Source organism: Taudactylus pleione, unplaced genomic scaffold (assembly GCF_031769625.1).
Source record: "Taudactylus pleione unplaced genomic scaffold, aTauple2 ptg000906l, whole genome shotgun sequence".
In the NCBI taxonomy this organism is placed as follows: Eukaryota; Metazoa; Chordata; class Amphibia; order Anura; family Myobatrachidae; genus Taudactylus; species Taudactylus pleione.
This window is the reverse complement of record NW_028285307.1, coordinates 2,224,111-2,243,527: the sequence shown is the minus strand read 5'-3', so window position 1 is coordinate 2,243,527 and position 19,417 is coordinate 2,224,111.

Genomic DNA, 19,417 nt, shown 5'->3' with positions numbered 1-19,417 from the left:
CAAAAGATCGACATGGGCATAGTCAGCACGAAAAAAACTTGTTGACACGTGTGTTTTCTTTCTAACACTAATGTTCAAACTAACCCTCCCTTTGATGCCTAACCCTAACCATTGGGGTAAGTGCCTAAACCTAACCGTACCTCCCAGTGCCTAACCCCAACTGTCCTGGCTATGCGTAATCCTAACCGTACCTCCTAGTGCCTAACCCTAAACATCCGGGTAAGTGCCTAATCCTAACTGTCCGACCTATTGCCTAACCCTAAACCTCCGGTAAGTGACTAACCCTAACTGCCCTGGTGCCTAACCCTAAACCTCCGGTAAGTGCCTAACCCTAACTGTCCCTCCTAGAGACTAACCTAACTGTCCGACCTAGTGCCTAACCCTAAACATCGGAGTAAGTGCCAAGTGCCTAACAATAACTGCCCCTCCTAGTGCCTAACCCTAAACTACCGGTAAGTGCCTAACCCTAACTGCCCCTCCTATTGCCTAACACTAAACCTCCGGTAAGTGCCTAACCCAAACTGCCCCTCCTAGTGCCTAACCCTAAACCTCCGGTAAGTGCCTAACCCTAGCTGCCCCTCCTAGTGCCTAACCCTAAACCTGCGGTAAGTGCCCAACCCTAGCACTAAAAAAAACAAACAAAAAAGTCAACTGTTTTTGTATTGACCATTGACATGTCGACATTTTTTGTACCTGTGATCCTACATCCATGTCGACCTTTTGTGCCTATCAGACTTTTGACCCTGTCGACCTACTGACTGTCGACAATTTGGTGTCGACCTATTGCTTGTCGACCTCTTTATTGCCGAACTTTCATCTGGAGCCCCTCCTGCGGATTTGCGTATGCCGATGGCCGCGCATCTACAGTAGAACTCTCTGGTCATAAACCTGGAAGTCTTCTCAGCGCCAGGACAGCTGGCTTATCAGAAGCGATTTCCCGGAAGGTAAGTGCACCTGTATAGTGGCATTTTCATGCATCCTGCCCATACTGCGGTGGCCTTGGCTGGAGAGCTGCCGTCTTCTGTATCCCATTTGCTGCATCCTGCCCATACAGCGGTGGCCTTAGCTGGAGCGCAGCTGTCTTCTGTATCCCATTAGCTGCCTCCTGCCCATACTGCGGTGGCCTTAGCTGGAGAGCTGCCGTCTTCTGTATCCCATTTGGTGCCTCCTGCCCATACTGCGGTGGCCTTAGCTGGAGAGCTGCCGTCTTCTGTATCCCATTAGCTGCCTCCTGCCCATACTGCAGTGGCCTTAGCTGGAGCGCTGCTGTCTTCTGTATCCCATTAGCTGCCTCCTGCCCATACTGCGGTGGCCTTAGCTGGAGCGCTGCCGTCTTCTGTATCCCATTAGCTGCCTCCTGCCCATACTGCAGTGGCCTTAGCTGGAGAGCTGCCGTCTTCTGTATCCCATATGCTTCCTCCTACCAGTACTGCGGTGGCCTTAGTTGGAGCGCTGCCGTCTTCTGTATCCCATTGTCATGCCTCCAGCCCATACTGCGGTGGCCTTAGCTGGAGCGCTGCCGTGTTCTGTATCCCATTTGTTGTATCCTGACCATACTGCAGTGGCCTTAGCTGGAGCGCTGCCGTCTTCTGTATCCCATTTGCTGCCTCCTGCCCATACAGCGGTGGCCTTAGCTGGAGCGCTGGTGTCTTCTGTATCCCATTAGCTGCCTCCTGCCGATACTGCGGTGGCCTTAGCTGGAAGGCTGCCGTCTTCTGTATCCCATTTGGTGCCCCCTGCCCATACTGCGGTGGCCTTAGCTGGACAGCTGCTGTCTTCTGTATCCCATTAGCTGCCTCCTGCCCATACTGCGGTGACCTTAGCTGGAGCGCTGCTGTCTTCTGTATACCATTTGCTTCCTCCTGCCCATAATGCGGTGACCTTAGCTGGAGCGCTGCCGTCTTCTGTATCCCATTTTCAGCCTCCTGCCCATACTGCAGTGGCCTTAGCTGGAGCGCAGCCGGCTTCTTTATCCCATTAGCTGCCTCCTGTCCATACTGTGGTGGCCTTAGCTGGAGAGCTGCCGTCTTCTGTATCCCATTAGCTGCCTCGTGCCCATACTGCGGTGGCCTTAGCTGGAGCGCAGCCGTCTTCTGTATCTCATTAGCTGCCTCCTGCCCATACTGCGGTGGCCTTAGCTGGAGAGCTGCCGTCTTCTGTATCCCATTAGCTGCCTCCTGCCCATACTGCGGTGGCCTTAGCTTGAGCGCAGTCGTCTTCTGTATTCCATTTGCTGCCTCCTGCCCATACTGCGGTGGCCTTAGCTGGAGAGCTGCCGTCTTCTGTATCCCATTGTCATGCCTCCTGCCCATACAGCGGTGGCCTTAGCTAGAGCGCTACCGTCTTCTGTATCCCATTGGCTGCCTTGTGCCCATACTGCGGTGGCCTTAGCTGGAGCGCTGCCGTCTTCTGTATCCCATTAGCTGCCTCCTGCCCATACTGCGGTGGCCTTATCTATAGAGCGCTGGTGTCTTCTGTATCCCGTTAGCTGCCTCCTGCCCATTCATGCGGTGGCCTTTGCTGTAGCGCTGCCACCTTCTGTATCCCATTAGCTGCCTCCTGCCCATACTGCGGTGACCTTAGCTGGAGCGCTGCCGTCTTCTGTATCCCATTACCTGCCTCCTGCCCATACTGCGGTGGCCTTAGCTGGAGAGCTGCCGTCTTCTGTATTCCATTTGCTGCCTCCTGCCCATACTTCGGTGGCCTTTGCTGGAGAGCTGCCGTCTTCTATATCCCATTTGCTGCCTCCTGCCCATACTGCGGTGGCCTTAGCTGGAGCGCTGCCGTCTTCTGTATCCCATTTGCTGCCTGCTGCCCATACAGCAGTGGCCTTAGCTGGAGAGCTGCTGTCTTCTGTATCCCATTAGCTGCCTCCTGCCCATACTGCGGTGGCCTTAGCTGGAGCGCTGCCATCTTCTGTATCCCATTTGCTGCCTCCTGCCCATACTGCGGTGGCCTTAGCTGGAGAGCTGCCGTCTTCTGTATCCCATTTGCTGCCTCATGCCCATACTGCGTGGCCTTAGCTGGAGCGCTGCTGTCTTCTGTATCCCATTTGCTGCCTCCTGCCCATACAGCGGTGGCCTTAGCTGGAACGCTGCCGTCTTCTGTATCCCATTAGCTGCCTCCTGCCCATTCTGCGGTGGCCTTAGCTGGAGCGCTGCCATCTTCTGTATCCCATTAGCTGCCTCCTGCCCATACTGTGGTGGCCTTAGCTATAGAGCGCTGCTGTCTTCTGTATCCCATTAGCTGCCTCCTGCCCATACTGCGGTGGCCTTAGCTGGTGCGCTGCCGTCTTCTGTATCCCATTAGCTGCCTCCTGCCCATACTGCGGTGACCTTAGCTGGAGCGCTGCCATCTTCTGTATCCCATTAGCTGCCTCCTGCCCATACTGCGGTGGCCTTAGCTATAGAGCGCTGCTGTCTTCTCTATCCCATTAGCTTCCCCCTGCCCATACTGTGGTGGCCTTAGGTGGAGCGCTGCCGTCTTCTGTATCCCATTAGCTGCCTCCTGCCCATACTGCGGTGACCTTAGCTGGAGAGCTGCCGTCTTCTGTATCCCATTAGCTGCCTCCTGCCCATACTGCGGTGGCCTTGGCTGGAGAGCTGCCGTCTTCTGTATCCCATTTGCTGCCTCCTGCCCATACTGCGGTGGCCTTAGCTGGAGCGCTGCTGGCTTCTGTATCCCATTTGCTGCCTCCTGTCCATACTGCGTTGGCCTTAGCTTGAGCGCAGCCGTCTTCTGTATTCCATTTGCTGCCTCCTGCCCATACTGCGGTGGCCTTAGCTGGAGCGCTGCCGTCTTCTGTATCCCATTGGCTGCCTCCTGCCCATACTGCGGTGGCCTTAGCTGGAGCGCTGCCATCTTCTGTATCCCATTTGCTGCCTCCTGCCCATACTGCGGTGGCCTTAGCTGGAGCGCTGCCGTCTTCTGTATCCCATTTGCTGCCTGCTGCCCATACTACGGTGGCCTTAGCTGGAGAGCTGCCATCTCTGTATCCCATTTGCTGCCTCCTGCCCATACTGCGGTGGCCTTAGCTGGAGAGCTGCTGTCTTCTGTATCCCATTAGCTGACTCCTGCCCATACTGCGGTGGCCTTAGCTGGAGAGCTGCCGTCTTCTGTATCCCTTTTGCTGCCTCCTGCCCATACTGCGGTGGCCTTTGCTGGAGAGCTGCCGTCTTCTATATCCCATTTGCTGCCTCCTGCCCATACTGCGGTGGCCTTAGCTGGAGCGCTGCCGTCTTCTGTATCCCATTTGCTGCCTGCTGCCCATACAGCAGTGGCCTTAGCTGGAGAGCTGCTGTCTTCTGTATCCCATTAGCTGCCTCCTGCCCATACTGCGGTGGCCTTAGCTGGGGCGCTGCCATCTTCTGTATCCCATTTGCTGCCTCCTGCCCATACTGCGGTGGCCTTAGCTGGAGTGCTGCCGTCTTCTGTATCCCATTTGCTGCCTCATGCCCTTACTGCGTGGCCTTAGCTGGAGCGCTGCCGTCTTCTGTATCCCATTTGCTGCCTCCTGCCCATACAGCGGTGGCCTTAGCTGGAGCGCTGCCGTCTTCTGTATCCCATTAGCTGCCTCCTGCCCATTCTGCGGTGGCCTTAGCTGGAGCACTGCCATCTTCTGTATCCCATTAGCTGCCTCCTGCCCATACTGTGGTGGCCTTAGCTATAGAGCGCTGCTGTCTTCTGTATCCCATTAGCTGCCTCCTGCCCATTCTGCGGTGGCCTTAGCTGGAGCGCTGCCATCTTCTGTATCCCATTAGCTGCCTCCTGCCCATACTGTGGTGGCCTTAGCTATAGAGCGCTGCTGTCTTCTGTATCCCATTAGCTGCCTCCTGCCCATACTGCGGTGGCCTTAGCTGGAGAGCTGCCGTCTTCTGTATTCCATTTGCTGCCTCCTGCCCATACTTCGGTGGCCTTTGCTGGAGAGCTGCCGTCTTCTATATCCCATTTGCTGCCTCCTGCCCATACTGCGGTGGCCTTAGCTGGAGCGCTGCCGTCTTCTGTATCCCATTTGCTGCCTGCTGCCCATACAGCAGTGGCCTTAGCTGGAGAGCTGCTGTCTTCTGTATCCCATTAGCTGCCTCCTGCCCATACTGCGGTGGCCTTAGCTGGAGCGCTGCCATCTTCTGTATCCCATTTGCTGCCTCCTGCCCATACTGCGGTGGCCTTAGCTGGAGAGCTGCCGTCTTCTGTATCCCATTTGCTGCCTCATGCCCATACTGCGTGGCCTTAGCTGGAGCGCTGCTGTCTTCTGTATCCCATTTGCTGCCTCCTGCCCATACAGCGGTGGTCTTAGCTGGAACGCTGCCGTCTTCTGTATCCCATTAGCTGCCTCCTGCCCATTCTGCGGTGGCCTTAGCTGGAGCGCTGCCATCTTCTGTATCCCATTAGCTGCCTCCTGCCCATACTGTGGTGGCCTTAGCTATAGAGCGCTGCTGTCTTCTGTATCCCATTAGCTGCCTCCTGCCCATACTTCGGTGGCCTTAGCTGGTGCGCTGCCGTCTTCTGTATCCCATTAGCTGCCTCCTGCCCATACTGCGGTGACCTTAGCTGGAGCGCTGCCATCTTCTGTATCCCATTAGCTGCCTCCTGCCCATACTGCGGTGGCCTTAGCTATAGAGCGCTGCTGTCTTCTCTATCCCATTAGCTTCCCCCTGCCCATACTGTGGTGGCCTTAGGTGGAGCGCTGCCGTCTTCTGTATCCCATTAGCTGCCTCCTGCCCATACTGCGGTGACCTTAGCTGGAGAGCTGCCGTCTTCTGTATCCCATTAGCTGCCTCCTGCCCATACTGCGGTGGCCTTGGCTGGAGAGCTGCCGTCTTCTGTATCCCATTTGCTGCCTCCTGCCCATACTGCGGTGGCCTTAGCTGGAGCGCTGCTGGCTTCTGTATCCCATTTGCTGCCTCCTGTCCATACTGCGTTGGCCTTAGCTTGAGCGCAGCCGTCTTCTGTATTCCATTTGCTGCCTCCTGCCCATACTGCGGTGGCCTTAGCTGGAGCGCTGCCGTCTTCTGTATCCCATTGGCTGCCTCCTGCCCATACTGCGGTGGCCTTAGCTGGAGCGCTGCCATCTTCTGTATCCCATTTGCTGCCTCCTGCCCATACTGCGGTGGCCTTAGCTGGAGCGCTGCCGTCTTCTGTATCCCATTTGCTGCCTCATGCCCATACTACGGTGGCCTTAGCTGGAGAGCTGCCATCTCTGTATCCCATTTGCTGCCTCCTGCCCATACTGCGGTGGCCTTAGCTGGAGAGCTGCTGTCTTCTGTATCCCATTAGCTGCCTCCTGCCCATACTGCGGTGGCCTTAGCTGGAGAGCTGCCGTCTTCTGTATCCCATTTGCTGCCTCCTGCCCATACTGCGGTGGCCTTTGCTGGAGAGCTGCCGTCTTCTATATCCCATTTGCTGCCTCCTGCCCATACTGCGGTGGCCTTAGCTGGAGCGCTGCCGTCTTCTGTATCCCATTTGCTGCCTGCTGCCCATACAGCAGTGGCCTTAGCTGGGGCGCTGCCATCTTCTGTATCCCATTTGCTGCCTCCTGCCCATACTGCGGTGGCCTTAGCTGGAGTGCTGCCGTCTTCTGTATCCCATTTGCTGCCTCATGCCCTTACTGCGTGGCCTTAGCTGGAGCGCTGCCGTCTTCTGTATCCCATTTGCTGCCTCCTGCCCATACAGCGGTGGCCTTAGCTGGAGCGCTGCCGTCTTCTGTATCCCATTAGCTGCCTCCTGCCCATTCTGCGGTGGCCTTAGCTGGAGCGCTGCCATCTTCTGTATCCCATTAGCTGCCTCCTGCCCATACTGTGGTGGCCTTAGCTATAGAGCGCTGCTGTCTTCTGTATCCCATTAGCTGCCTCCTGCCCATACTGCGGTGGCCTTAGCTGGTGCGCTGCCGTCTTCTGTATCCCATTAGCTGCCTCCTGCCCATACTGCGGTGACCTTAGCTGGAGCGCTGCCATCTTCTGTATCCCATTAGCTGCCTCCTGCCCATACTGCGGTGGCCTTAGCTATAGAGCGCTGCTGTCTTCTGTATCCCATTAGCTTCCCCCTGCCCATACTGTGGTGGCCTTAGGTGGAGCGCTGCCATCTTCTGTATCCCATTAGCTGCCTCCTGCCCATACTGCGGTGACCTTAGCTGGAGCGCTGCCGTCTTCTGTATCCCATTAGCTGCCTCCTGCCCATACTGCGGTGGCCTTGGCTGGAGAGCTGCCGTCTTCTGTATCCCATTTTCTGCCTCCTGCCCATACTGCGGTGGCCTTAGCTGGAGCGCTGCTGTCTTCTGTATCCCATTTGCTGCCTCCTGTCCATACTGCGTTGGCCTTAGCTTGAGCGCAGCCGTCTTCTGTATTCCATTTGCTGCCTCCTGCCCATACTGCGGTGGCCTTAGCTGGAGCGCTGCCGTCTTCTGTATCCCATTGGCTGCCTCCTGCCCATACTGCGGTGGCCTTAGCTGGAGCGCTGCCATCTTCTGTATCCCATTTGCTGCCTCCTGCCCATACTGCGGTGGCCTTAGCTGGAGCGCTGCCATCTTCTGTATCCCATTTGCTACCTCATGCCCATACTACGGTGGCCTTAGCTGGAGAGCTGCCATCTTCTGTATCCCATTTGCTGCCTCCTTCCCATACTGCGGTGGCCTTAGCTGGAGAACTGCTGTCTTCTGTATCCCATTAGCTGCCTCCTGCCCATACTTGAGTTGCCTTAGCTGGAGCGCTGCCGTCTTCTGTATCCCATTTGCTGTCTCCTACCCATACTGCGGTGACCTTAGCTGGAGTGCTGCCGTCTTCTGTATCCCATTTGGTTCCTCCTGCCCATACTGCGGTGGCCTTAGCTGGAGCGCAGCCCTCTTCTATATCCCATTTGCTGCCTCCTGCCCATACTGCGGCGACCTTAGCTGGAGTGCTGCCGTCTTCTGTATGCCATTTGCTGCCCCCTGCCCATACTGCGGTTGCCTTAGCTGCATCGCTGCAGTCTTCTGTATCCCATTAGCTGCCTCCTGCCCATACTGCGGTGGCCTTAGCTGGAGCGCTGCCGTCTTCTATATCCCATTTGCTGCCTCCTGCCCATACTGCGGTGGCCTTAGCTGGAGCGCTGCCGTCTTCTGTATCCCATTTGCTGCCTGCTGCCCATACAGCGGTGGCCTTAGCTGGAGCGCTGCCGTCTTCTGTATCCCATTTGCTTCCCCCTGCCCATACTGTGGTGGCCTTAGGTGGAGCGCTGCCATCTTCTGTATCCCATTAGCTGCCTCCTGCCCATACTGCGGTGACCTTAGCTGGAGCGCTGCCGTCTTCTGTATCCCATTAGCTGCCTCCTGCCCATACTGCGGTGGCCTTGGCTGGAGAGCTGCCGTCTTCTGTATCCCATTTGCTGCCTCCTGTCCATACTGCGGTGGCCTTAGCTGGAGCGCTGCTGTCTTCTGTATCCCATTTGCTGCCTCCTGTCCATACTGCGTTGGCCTTAGCTTGAGCGCAGCCGTCTTCTGTATTCCATTTGCTGCCTCCTGCCCATACTGCGGTGGCCTTAGCTGGAGCGCTGCCGTCTTCTGTATCCCATTGGCTGCCTCCTGCCCATACTGCGGTGGCCTTAGCTGGAGCGCTGCCATCTTCTGTATCCCATTTGCTGCCTCCTGCCCATACTGCGGTGGCCTTAGCTGGAGCGCTGCCGTCTTCTGTATCCCATTTGCTACCTCATGCCCATACTACGGTGGCCTTAGCTGGAGAGCTGCCATCTTCTGTATCCCATTTGCTGCCTCCTTCCCATACTGCGGTGGCCTTAGCTGGAGAACTGCTGTCTTCTGTATCCCATTAGCTGCCTCCTGCCCATACTGCAGTTGCCTTAGCTGGAGCGCTGCCGTCTTCTGTATCCCATTTGCTGTCTCCTACCCATACTGCGGTGACCTTAGCTGGAGTGCTGCCGTCTTCTGTATCCCATTTGGTTCCTCCTGCCCATACTGCGGTGGCCTTAGCTGGAGCGCAGCCCTCTTCTATATCCCATTTGCTGCCTCCTGCCCATACTGCGGCGACCTTAGCTGGAGTGCTGCCGTCTTCTGTATGCCATTTGCTTCCCCCTGCCCATACTGCGGTTGCCTTAGCTGCATCGCTGCAGTCTTCTGTATCCCATTAGCTGCCTCCTGCCCATACTGCGGTATCCTTAGCTGGAGCGCTGCCGTCTTCTATATCCCATTTGCTGCCTCCTGCCCATACTGCGGTGGCCTTAGCTGGAGCGCTGCCGTCTTCTGTATCCCATTTGCTGCCTGCTGCCCATACAGCGGTGGCCTTAGCTGGAGCGCTGCCGTCTTCTGTATCCCATTTGCTGCCTGCTGCCCATACAGCGGTGGCCTTAGCTGGAGAGCTGCTGTCTTCTGTATCCCATTAGCTTCCTCCTGCCCATACTGCGGTGGCCTTAGCTATAGAGCGCTGCTGTCTTCTGTATCCCATTAGCTGCCTCCTGCCCATACTGCGGTGGCCTTAGCTGGAGAGCTGCCGTCTTCTGTATCCTATTTGCTGCCTCCAGCCCATACTGCGGTGGCCTTAGCTGGAGCGCTGCCATCTTCTGTATCCCAATTGCTGCCTCCTGTCCATACTGCGGTGGCCTTAGCTGGAGTGCTGCCGTCTTCTGTACCCATTAGCTGCCTCCTGCCCATACTGCGGTGGCCTTATCTATAGAGCGCTGATGTCTTCTGTATCCCATTAGCTGCCTCCTGCCCATTCATGCGGTGGCCTTAGGTGGAGCGCTGCTGTCTTCTGTATCCCATTAGCTGCCTCCTGCCCATACTGCGGTGACCTTAGCTGGAGCGCTGCCGTCTTCTGTATCCCATTACCTGCCTCCTGCCCTTACTGCGGTGGCCTTAGCTGGAGAGCTGCCGTCTTCTGTATCCCATTTGCTGCCTCCTGCCCATACTGCGGTGGCCTTTGCTGGAGAGCTGCCGTCTTCTATATCCCATTTGCTGCCTCCTGCCCATACTGCGGTGGCCTTAGCTGGAGCGCTGCTGTCTTCTGTATCCCATTTGCTGCCTGCTGCCCATACAGCAGTGGCTTTAGCTGGAGAGCTGCTGTCTTCTGTATCCCATTAGCTGCCTCCTGCCCATACTGCGGTGGCCTTAGCTGGAGCGCTGCCATCTTCTGTATCCCATTTGCTGCCTCCTGCTCATACTGCGGTGGCCTTAGCTGGAGTGCTGCCGTCTTCTGTATCCCATTTGCTGCCTCATGCCCATACTGCGTGGCCTTAGCAGGAGCGCTGCCATCTTCTGTATCCCATTAGCTGCCTCCTGCCCATTCTGCGGTGGCCTTAGCTGGAGCGCTGCCATCTTCTGTATCCCATTAGCTGCCTCCTGCCCATACTGCGGTGGCCTTGTCTGGAGAGCTGCCGTCTTCTGTATCCCATTTGCTGCCTCCTGCCCATACTGCGGTGGCCTTAGCTGGAGCGCTGCTGTCTTCTGTATCCCATTTGCTGCCTCCTGTCCATACTGCGGTGGCCTTAGCTGGAGCGCTGCCGTCTTCTGTTTCCCATTAGCTGCCTCCTGCCCATACTGCGGTGGCCTTATCTATAGAGCGCTGCTGTCTTCTGTATCCCATTAGCTGCCTCCTGCCCATTCATGCGGTGGCCTAAACTGGAGCGCTGCTGTCTTCTGTATCCCATTGGCTGCCTCCTGCCCATACTGCGGTGACCTTAGCTGGAGCGCTGCCATCTTCTGTATCCCATTAGCTGCCTCCTGTCCATACTGCGGTGGCCTTAGCTATAGAGCGCTGCTGTCTTCTGTATCCCATTAGCTGCCTCCAGCCCATACTGCGGTGGCCTTAGCTGGAGCGCTGCCGTCTTCTGTATCCCATTAGCTGCCTCCTGCCCATACTGCGGTGACCTTAGCTGGAGCGCTGCCGTCTTTTGTATCCCATTAGCTGCCTCCTGCTCATACTGCGGTGGCCTTGGCTGGAGCACTGCCGTCTTCTGTATCCCATTAGCTGCCTCCTGCCCATAGTGCGGTGGCCTTGGCTGGAGAGCTGCCATCTTCTGTTTCCCTTTTGCAGCCTCCTGCCCATACTGCGGGGGCCTTAGCTGGAGCGCTGCCGTCTTCTGTATCCCATTTGCTGCCTCCTGTCCATACTGCGGTGGCCTTAGCTTGAGCGCAGCCGTCTTCTGTATTCCATTCGCTGCCTCCTGCCCATACTGTGGTGGCCTTAGCTGGAGAGCTGCCGTCTTCTGTATCCCATTGTCATGCCTCCTGCCCATACAGCGGTGGCCTTAGCTGGAGCGATGCCAACTTCTGTATCCCATTGGCTGCCTCCTGCCCATACTGCGGTGGCCTTAGCTGGAGCGATGCCATCTTCTGTATCCCATTTGCTGCCTCCTGCCCATACTGCAGTGGCCTTAGCTGGAGCGCTGCCGTCTTCTGTATCCCATTGGCTGCCTCCTGCCCATACTGCGGTGACCTTAGCTGGAGTGCTGCCATCTTCTGTATCCCATTAGCTGCCTCCTGCCCATACTGCGGTGGCCTTAGCTGGAGCGCTGCCGTCTTCTGTATCCCATTAGCTGCCTCCTGCCCATATTGCGTTGGCCTTAGCTGGAGAGCTGCCGTCTTCTGTATCCCATTGGCTGCCTCCTGCCCATACTGCGGTGGCCTTATCTGGAGCGCTGCCATCTTCTGTATCCCATTTGCTGCCTCCTGCCCATACTGTGGTGGCCTTAGCTGGAGCGCTGCTGTCTTCTGTATCCAATTTGCTGCCTCCTGCCCATACTGCGGTGACCTTAGCTGGAGTGCTGCCATCTTCTGTATCCCATTTTCTGCCTCCTGCCCATACTGCAGTGGCCTTAGCTGGAGCGCAGCCGTCTTCTGTATCCCATTAGCTGCCTCCTGCCCATATTGCTTTGGCCTTAGCTGGAGAGCTGCCGTCTTCTGTATCTCATTTGCTGCCTCGTGCCCATACTGCGGTGGCCTTAGCTGGAGCGCAGCCATCTTCTGTATCTCATTAGCTGCCTCCTGCCCATACTGCGGTGGCCTTAGCTGGAGAGCTGCTGTCTTTTTTATCCCATTAGCTGCCTCCTGCCCATACTGCGTTGGCCTTAGCTTGAGCGCAGCCGTCTTCTGTGTTCCATTTGCTGCCTCCTGCCCATACTGCGGTGGCCTTAGCTGGAGAGCTGCCGTCTTCTGTATCCCATTGTCATGCCTCCTGCCCATACAGCGGTGGCCTTAGCTGGAGCGCTGCCATCTTCTGTATCCCATTGGCTGCCTCCTGCCCATACTGCGGTGGCCTTAGCTGGAGCGCTGCCATCTTCTGTATCCCAGTTGCTGCCTCCTGCCCATACTGCGGTGGCCTTAGCTGGAGCGCTGCCGTCTTCTGTATCCCATTTGCTGCCTCCTGCCCATACTACGGTGGCCTTAGCTGGAGAGCTGCCATCTTCTGTATCCCATTTGCTGCCTCCTGCCCATACTGCGGTGGCCTTAGCTGGAGAGCTTCTGTCTTCTGTATCCCATTAGCTGCCTCCTGCCCATACTGCAGTGGCCTTAGCTGGAGCGCTGCCATCTTCTGTATCCCATTTGCTGTCTCCTACCCATACTGCGGTGACCTTAGCTGGAGTGCTGCCGTCTTCTGTATCCCATTTGGTTCCTCCTGCCCATACTGCGGTAGCCTTAGCTGGAGCGCAGCCCTCTTCTGTATCCCATTTGCTGCCTCCTGCCCATACTGCGGCGACCTTAGCTGGAGTGCTGCCGTCTTCTGTATGGCATTTGCTGCCCCCTGCCCATACTGCGGTGGCCTTAGCTGCATCGCTGCAGTCTTCTGTATCCCATTAGCTGCCTCCTGCCCATACTGCGGTGGCCTTAGCTGGAGGACTGCCGTCTTCTATATCCCATTTGCTGCCTCCTGCCCATACTGCGGTGGCCTTAGCTGGAGCACTGCCGTCTTCTGTATCCCATTTGCTGCCTGCTGCCCATACAGCGGTGGCCTTAGCTGGAGCACTGCCGTCTTCTGTATCCCATTTGCTGCCTGCTGCCCATACAGCGGTGGCCTTAGCTGGAGAGCTGCTGTCTTCTGTATCCCATTAGCTGCCTCCTGCCCATACTGCGGTGGCCTTACCTGGAGCGCTGCCGTCTTCTGTATCCCATTTGCTGCCTCCTGCCCATACTGCGGTTGCCTTAGGTGGACTGCTGCCGTCTTCTGTATCCCATTTGCTGCCTCCTGCCCATACTGCATGGCCTTAGCTGGAGCGCTGCCGTCTTCTGTATCCCATTTGCTGCCTGCTGCCCATACAGCGGTGGCCTTAGCTATAGAGCGCTGCTGTCTTCTGTATCCCATTAGCTGCCTCCTGCCCATACTGCGGTGGCCTTACCTGGAGAGCTGCCGTCTTCTGTATCCCATTAGCTGCCTCCTGGCCATACTGCGGTGGCCTTAGCTGGAGCGCTGCCGTCTTCTGTATCCCATTAGCTGCCTCCTGCCCATACTGCGGTGACCTTAGCTGGATTGCTGCCATCTTCTGTATCCCATTAGCTGCCTCCTGCCCATACTGCGGTGGCCTTAGCTATAGAGCGCTGCTGTCTTCTGTATCCCATTAGCTGCCTCCTGCCCATACTGCGGTGACCTTAGCTGGAGCACTGCCATCTTCTGTATCCCATTAGCTGCCTCCTGCCCATACTGCGGTGGCCTTAGCTGGAGCGCTGCCGTCTTCTGTATCCCATTAGCTGCCTCCTGCCCATATTGCGTTGGCCTTAGCTGGAGAGCTGTTGTCTTCTGTATCCCATTGGCTGCCTCCTGCCCATACTGCGGTGGCCTTAGCTGGAGCGCTGCCATCTTCTGTATCCCATTTGCTGCCTCCTGCCCATACTGTGGTGGCCTTAGCTGGAGCGCTGCTGTCTTCTGTATCCCATTTGCTGCCTCCTGCCCATACTGCGGTGACCTTAGCTGGAGTGCTGCCATCTTCTATATCCCATTTTCTGCCTCCTGCCCATACTGCAGTGGCCTTAGCTGGAGCGCAGCCATCTTCTGTATCCCATTAGCTGCCTCCTACCCATATTGCGTTGGCCTTAGCTGGAGAGCTGCCGTCTTCTGTATCCCATTTGCTGCCTCATGCCCATACTGCGGTTGCCTTAGCTGGAGCGCAGCCATCTTCTGTATCTCATTAGCTGCCTCCTGCCCATACTGCGGTGGCCTTAGCTGGAGCGCTGCCATCTTCTGTATCCCATTAGCTGCCTCGTGCCCATACTGCGTTGGCCTTAGCTGGAGAGCTGCCATCTTCTGTATCCCATTAGCTGCCTCCTGCCCATACTGCGGTGGCCTTAGCTGGAGCGCTGCCATCTTCTTTATCCCATTAGCTGCCTCCTGCCCATATTGCGTTGGCCTTAGCTGGAGAGCTGCCGTCTTCTGTATCCCATTGGCTGCCTCCTGCCCATACTGCGGTGGCCTTAGCTGGAGCGCTGCCATCTTCTGTATCCCATTTGCTGCCTCCTGCCCATACTGTGGTGGCCTTAGCTGGAGGGCTGCTGTCTTCTGTATCCCATTTGCTGCCTCCTGCCCATACTGCGGTGACCTTAGCTGGAGTGCTGCCATCTTCTGTATCCCATTTTCTGCCTCCTGCCCATACTGCAGTGGCCTTAGCTGGAGCGCAGCCGTCTTCTGTATCCCATTAGCTGCCTCCTGCCCATATTGCGTTGGCCTTAGCTGGAGAGCTGCCGTCTTCTGTATCCCATTTGCTGCCTCGTGCCCATGCTGCGGTGGCCTTAGCTGGAGCGCAGCCATCTTCTGTATCTCATTAGCTGCCTCCTGCCCATACTGCGGTGGCCTTAGCTGGAGAGCTGCTGTCTTCTGTATCTCATTAGCTGCCTCCTGCCCATACTGCGTTGGCCTTAGCTTGAGCGCAGCCGTCTTCTGTATTCCATTTTCTGCCTCCTGCCCATACTGCGATGGCCTTAGCTGGAGAGCCGCCGTCTTCTGTATCCCATTGTCATGCCTCCTGCCCATACAGCGGTGGCCTTAGCTGGAGCGCTGCCGTCTTCTGTATCCCATTGGCTGCCTGCTGCCCATGCTGCGGTGGCCTTAGCTGGAGCGCTGCCGTCTTCTGTATCCCATTTGCTGCCTCCTGCCCATACTATGGTGGCCTTAGCTGGAGAGCTGCCATCTTCTGTATCCCATTTGCTGCCTGCTGCCCATACTGCGGTGGCCTTAGCTGGAGAGCTGCTGTCTTCTGTATCCCATTAGCTGCTTCCTGCCCATACTGCAGTGGCCTTAGCTGTAGCGCTGCCGTCTTCGGTATCCCATTTGCTGTCTCCTACCCATACTGCGGTGACCTTAGCTGGAGTGCTGCCGTCTTCTGTATCCCATTTGGTTCCTCCTGCCCATACTGCGGTGGCCTTAGCTGGAGCGCAGCCGTCTTCTGTATCCCATTTGCTGCCTCCTGCCCATACTGCGGCGACCTTAGCTGGAGTGCTGCCGTCTTCAGTATGCCATTTGCTGCCCCCTGCCCATACTGCGGTGGCCTTAGCTGCATCGCTGCAGTCTTCTGTATCCCATTAGCTGCCTCCTGCCCATACTGCGGTGGCCTTAGCTGGAGCGCTGCCGTCTTCTATATCCCATTTGCTGCCTCCTGCCCATACTGCGGTGACCTTAGCTGGAGCGCTGCCGTCTTCTGTATCCCATTAGCTGCCTCCTGCCCATACTGCGGTGGCCTTAGCTGGAGCACTGCCGTCTTCTGTATCCCATTTGCTGCCTCCTGCCCATACAGCGGTGGCCTTAGGTGGACTGCTGCCGTCTTCTGTATCCCATTTGCTGCCTCCTGCCCATACTGCGGTGACCTTAGCTGGAGAGCTGCCGTCTTCTGTATCCCATTTGCTGCCTCCTCTGATGAATATTTTTCTGTTATTTATATTAGCAGTTATTTATGTAGCGCTCGTATATTACACAGCGCTTCGGTGAAATTAGACTCTTGTATATGATTTTAGGGAGGATGTTTATATTTTTTTGTCATTTAAGATGAACTATTTATATCTGTTGCCATTTTTCCTGTGTCCGCTCCAATCGTCGGTACTTATAAACGGAACCAGAGAATTAAGCCACAAGTTGTATTTAGCTTTGTCGGTTGAGATATGAAGCTGGAATGTAAATTACATTGTAGAAATAGAGGATATTACCATTGTAACACTCACCACCTACTATTGTATGGTCTTATTGTTAATGTACGTAGATGCACTTCAGTACATTACATGTTCCTATTCAATCAATTGGGTTTCACACGTTAGTAGCTAATCTTGACTTATTATTAATTATTTTCTCCTAAAAATAATTAAATTTATTTCAAAAGAGGTTGTTCACTTTCAGACACTTTTAATATATTGGTTGTATATTGGCTTTTTTTGGCATCTTTCTCTGCTTTTCAGCCATATGTTTATATGATCAGGTGGTGACTTTTATTGTTGTTGTACTTGTATTCGTATGTGACATGACTGTAAAGCCAATAGAAGGCACATATGCACAGTAAAGGGTTCTGAAGGGCACGTGTGTGTCAATAAATGAAAGTAACCTGGAGGTGGGAACCCATTTAGGTCCAGTATAAAGGACAATTTCTGTTTTTGTGATTAATGCCTCCCAACATTGGGGAGTTTGCAATCGGGACGGGGTCCTTGGCCCATGTCAGAATGTCACCATGTAGGTGTATTGGTGTCCGTGGGGTTGGTGATACTCTGAGGGCCAGATGTACTAAGCTCTGAAAAGTGATAAAGTGGAGAGTGATAAATGACCAACCAATCAGCTCCCAACTGTCATTTTTCAAACGCAGGCTGTAACATGACAGTTGGGAGGTGAGTGGCTGGTTGTTTATCACTCTGCACTTTATCACTTTTCAGAGCTTAGTACATCTCCCCCTTAGTAAAAGTGCGCCGTATTCACCCTGTCAACCCCCCTATGGTCCTCTGCATGCGCACTCACAAAAGGGGCTTAACCTTGCACCAACAAAGCCCCCCCCTGATGCATGACATTTTGGGGGTGTGACCGCGTGTCATACCCACGTTCTTGTCTTGTCTTCCATCACTGCTGCTCGCCGCTCGGTGACACCATCCGAGGGGGTGATTCCAAAAATAGCAGAGCAGCCCTGGTATCACCCGGTGCAACCCGCACCCCCCTAGTGATACCACTGTATAGGTGATGTCCCAAAGCCCCCATCTCCTTCAAATCAGGATAAACTTCTTGACGGTAGAACGGTGGGACAGACCCTCACATTGGAACTGTACGATGGACATCTGGATGGTTTGGAGATACGTGACTTGTCGGATATTGCGCTGTGTATTGTGTATTGGAGGATTTATTGCAGTTATTGAGTTATCGCAATAAGTGTTATTATAAAATGTTGGCAACTGTCTCTAATTTCCCATCTTTATATTTGCCCCAAGAAATGTTCCAAATGTTCAATATTGACATCTGCACCATACAATTTTTGCCTTCTGTCCTTAAACTCTGGACTATAGGTCACTATTTCATGTAATAAGGCTGTATCTCAATATCAAAAAGGTAAACTACAGTATCATCATGCTCGATAATGTGACACGATGGGGAGCATAGTACTGAAAACTCCATGGAGGCAATAACTCTCGTAGCCTGAGAGGGGCGCAACACCTCAGCTGCGAAGTGTCCCTGGGTGATATCTATCTGTGTATATACTGTATAACTAGGGGTGTGCACCGGCCACTTTTCGTGTTTTGTGTTTTGGTTTTGGATCTGGATCTTTCTTCGTGTTTTGGATCTGGATTGGTTTTGCCAAAACCACCCTTCCGTGTTTTGGGTTCTGGGTTTTGTGTTTTGGATCTGTATTTTTTTTTTAAAAAGCATAAAAACAGCTAAAATCACAGAATTTGTAGGTTTTTCTGCTCCTATGCTATTATTAACCTCAATAACCTTAATTTCCACTCATTTCCAGTCTATTCTGAACACCTCACACCTCACAATAGTGTTTTTATGTCCAAAACGTTGCACCGAGGTAGCTGGATGACTATGCTAAGCGACACGAGTGGGCGGCACAAACACGTGACCCATCTAGGCGTGAAACTGCAGTGGCAGACAGGATGGCAGTTTGAAAAACTAGGCCCCAAACTGTACATAATGCAAAGAAAAAAAAGAGGTGCAAGATGGAATTGTCCTTGGGCCCTCCCACCCACCCTTATGTTGTATAAACAGGACATGCACACTTTAACAAACCAATCATTTCAGCGCCAGGGTCTGCCACACAACTGTGGCTGAAATGATTGGTTCGTTTGGGCCCCCACAAAACAAGCTGGCAATTAATGTGTCCCTGCACAAACTGGCTCTATGGAGGCAAGATGTCATCCTCATCCTCCTCATCCACCGATTCCTCACCCTCTTCAGTGTGTACATCCTCATCCTCACAAAGTATTAACTCGTCCCCACTTGAATCCACCACCACAGGTCCCTCTGTACCTTCTGGAGGCTGGTCTCCCTGGAAGAGCTGATAATTCATTTTGATGAACATCATCTTCTCCACATTCTGTGGAAGCAACCTCCTACGCCTTTCGCTGACAAGGTTCCCGGCTGCACTAAACACTCTTTCGGAGTACACACTGGAGGGGGGGCAACTCAGGTAAAATAGAGCCAGTTTGTACAGGGGCCTCCAAATTGCCTCTTTTTCCTGCCAGTACAGGTATGGACTGTCTGCCATGCCTACTTGGATGCTGTCACCGATGTAATCCTCCACCATTCTGTCAATGGTGACAGTATCATATGCAGTGACAGTAGACATGTCAGAAATTGTTGCCAGGTCCTTCAGTCCGGACCAGATGTCCAAACTTGGTCCTGCCTGCCCTGCATCACCGCCAGCGGGTTGCTTAGGATACCTAAGTTTTTTCCTGGCAGCCCCAGTTGCAGGAGAAAATGAAGAAGGAGCCGTTGACGTGTCACGTTCCGCTTCAGCTGACAGTGTGTTCACCAGCAGGTCTTTGCACCTCTGCAGGCTTGTGTCGGCCGGAAAGAGAGACACCACATAGGCTTTAAACCTAGGATCGAGCACGGTGGCCAAAACGTAGTGGTCTGATTTCAACAGATTGACCACCCTGGAATCCTGGCAAAGCGAATGAAGGGCTTCATCCACAAGTCCCACATGCCGAGCGGAATCGCTCCATCTTAGCTCCTCCTTCACTTTCTCCAGCTGCTTCTGCAAAAGCCTGATGAGGGGAATGACCTGACTCAAGCTGGCAGTGTCTGAACTGACTTCACGTGTGGCAAGTTCGAAGGGCTGGAGAACCTTGCACAACACGGAAATCATTCTCCACTGCGCTTGAGTCAGGTGCATACCCCCTCCTTTGCCTATGTCATAGGTGGATGTATAGGCTTGTATGGCCTTTTGCTGCTCCTCCATCCTCTGAAGCATATAGAGGGTTGAGTTCCACCGCGTCACAACCTCTTGCTTCAGGTGATGGCGGGGCAGGTTCAAGAGTGTT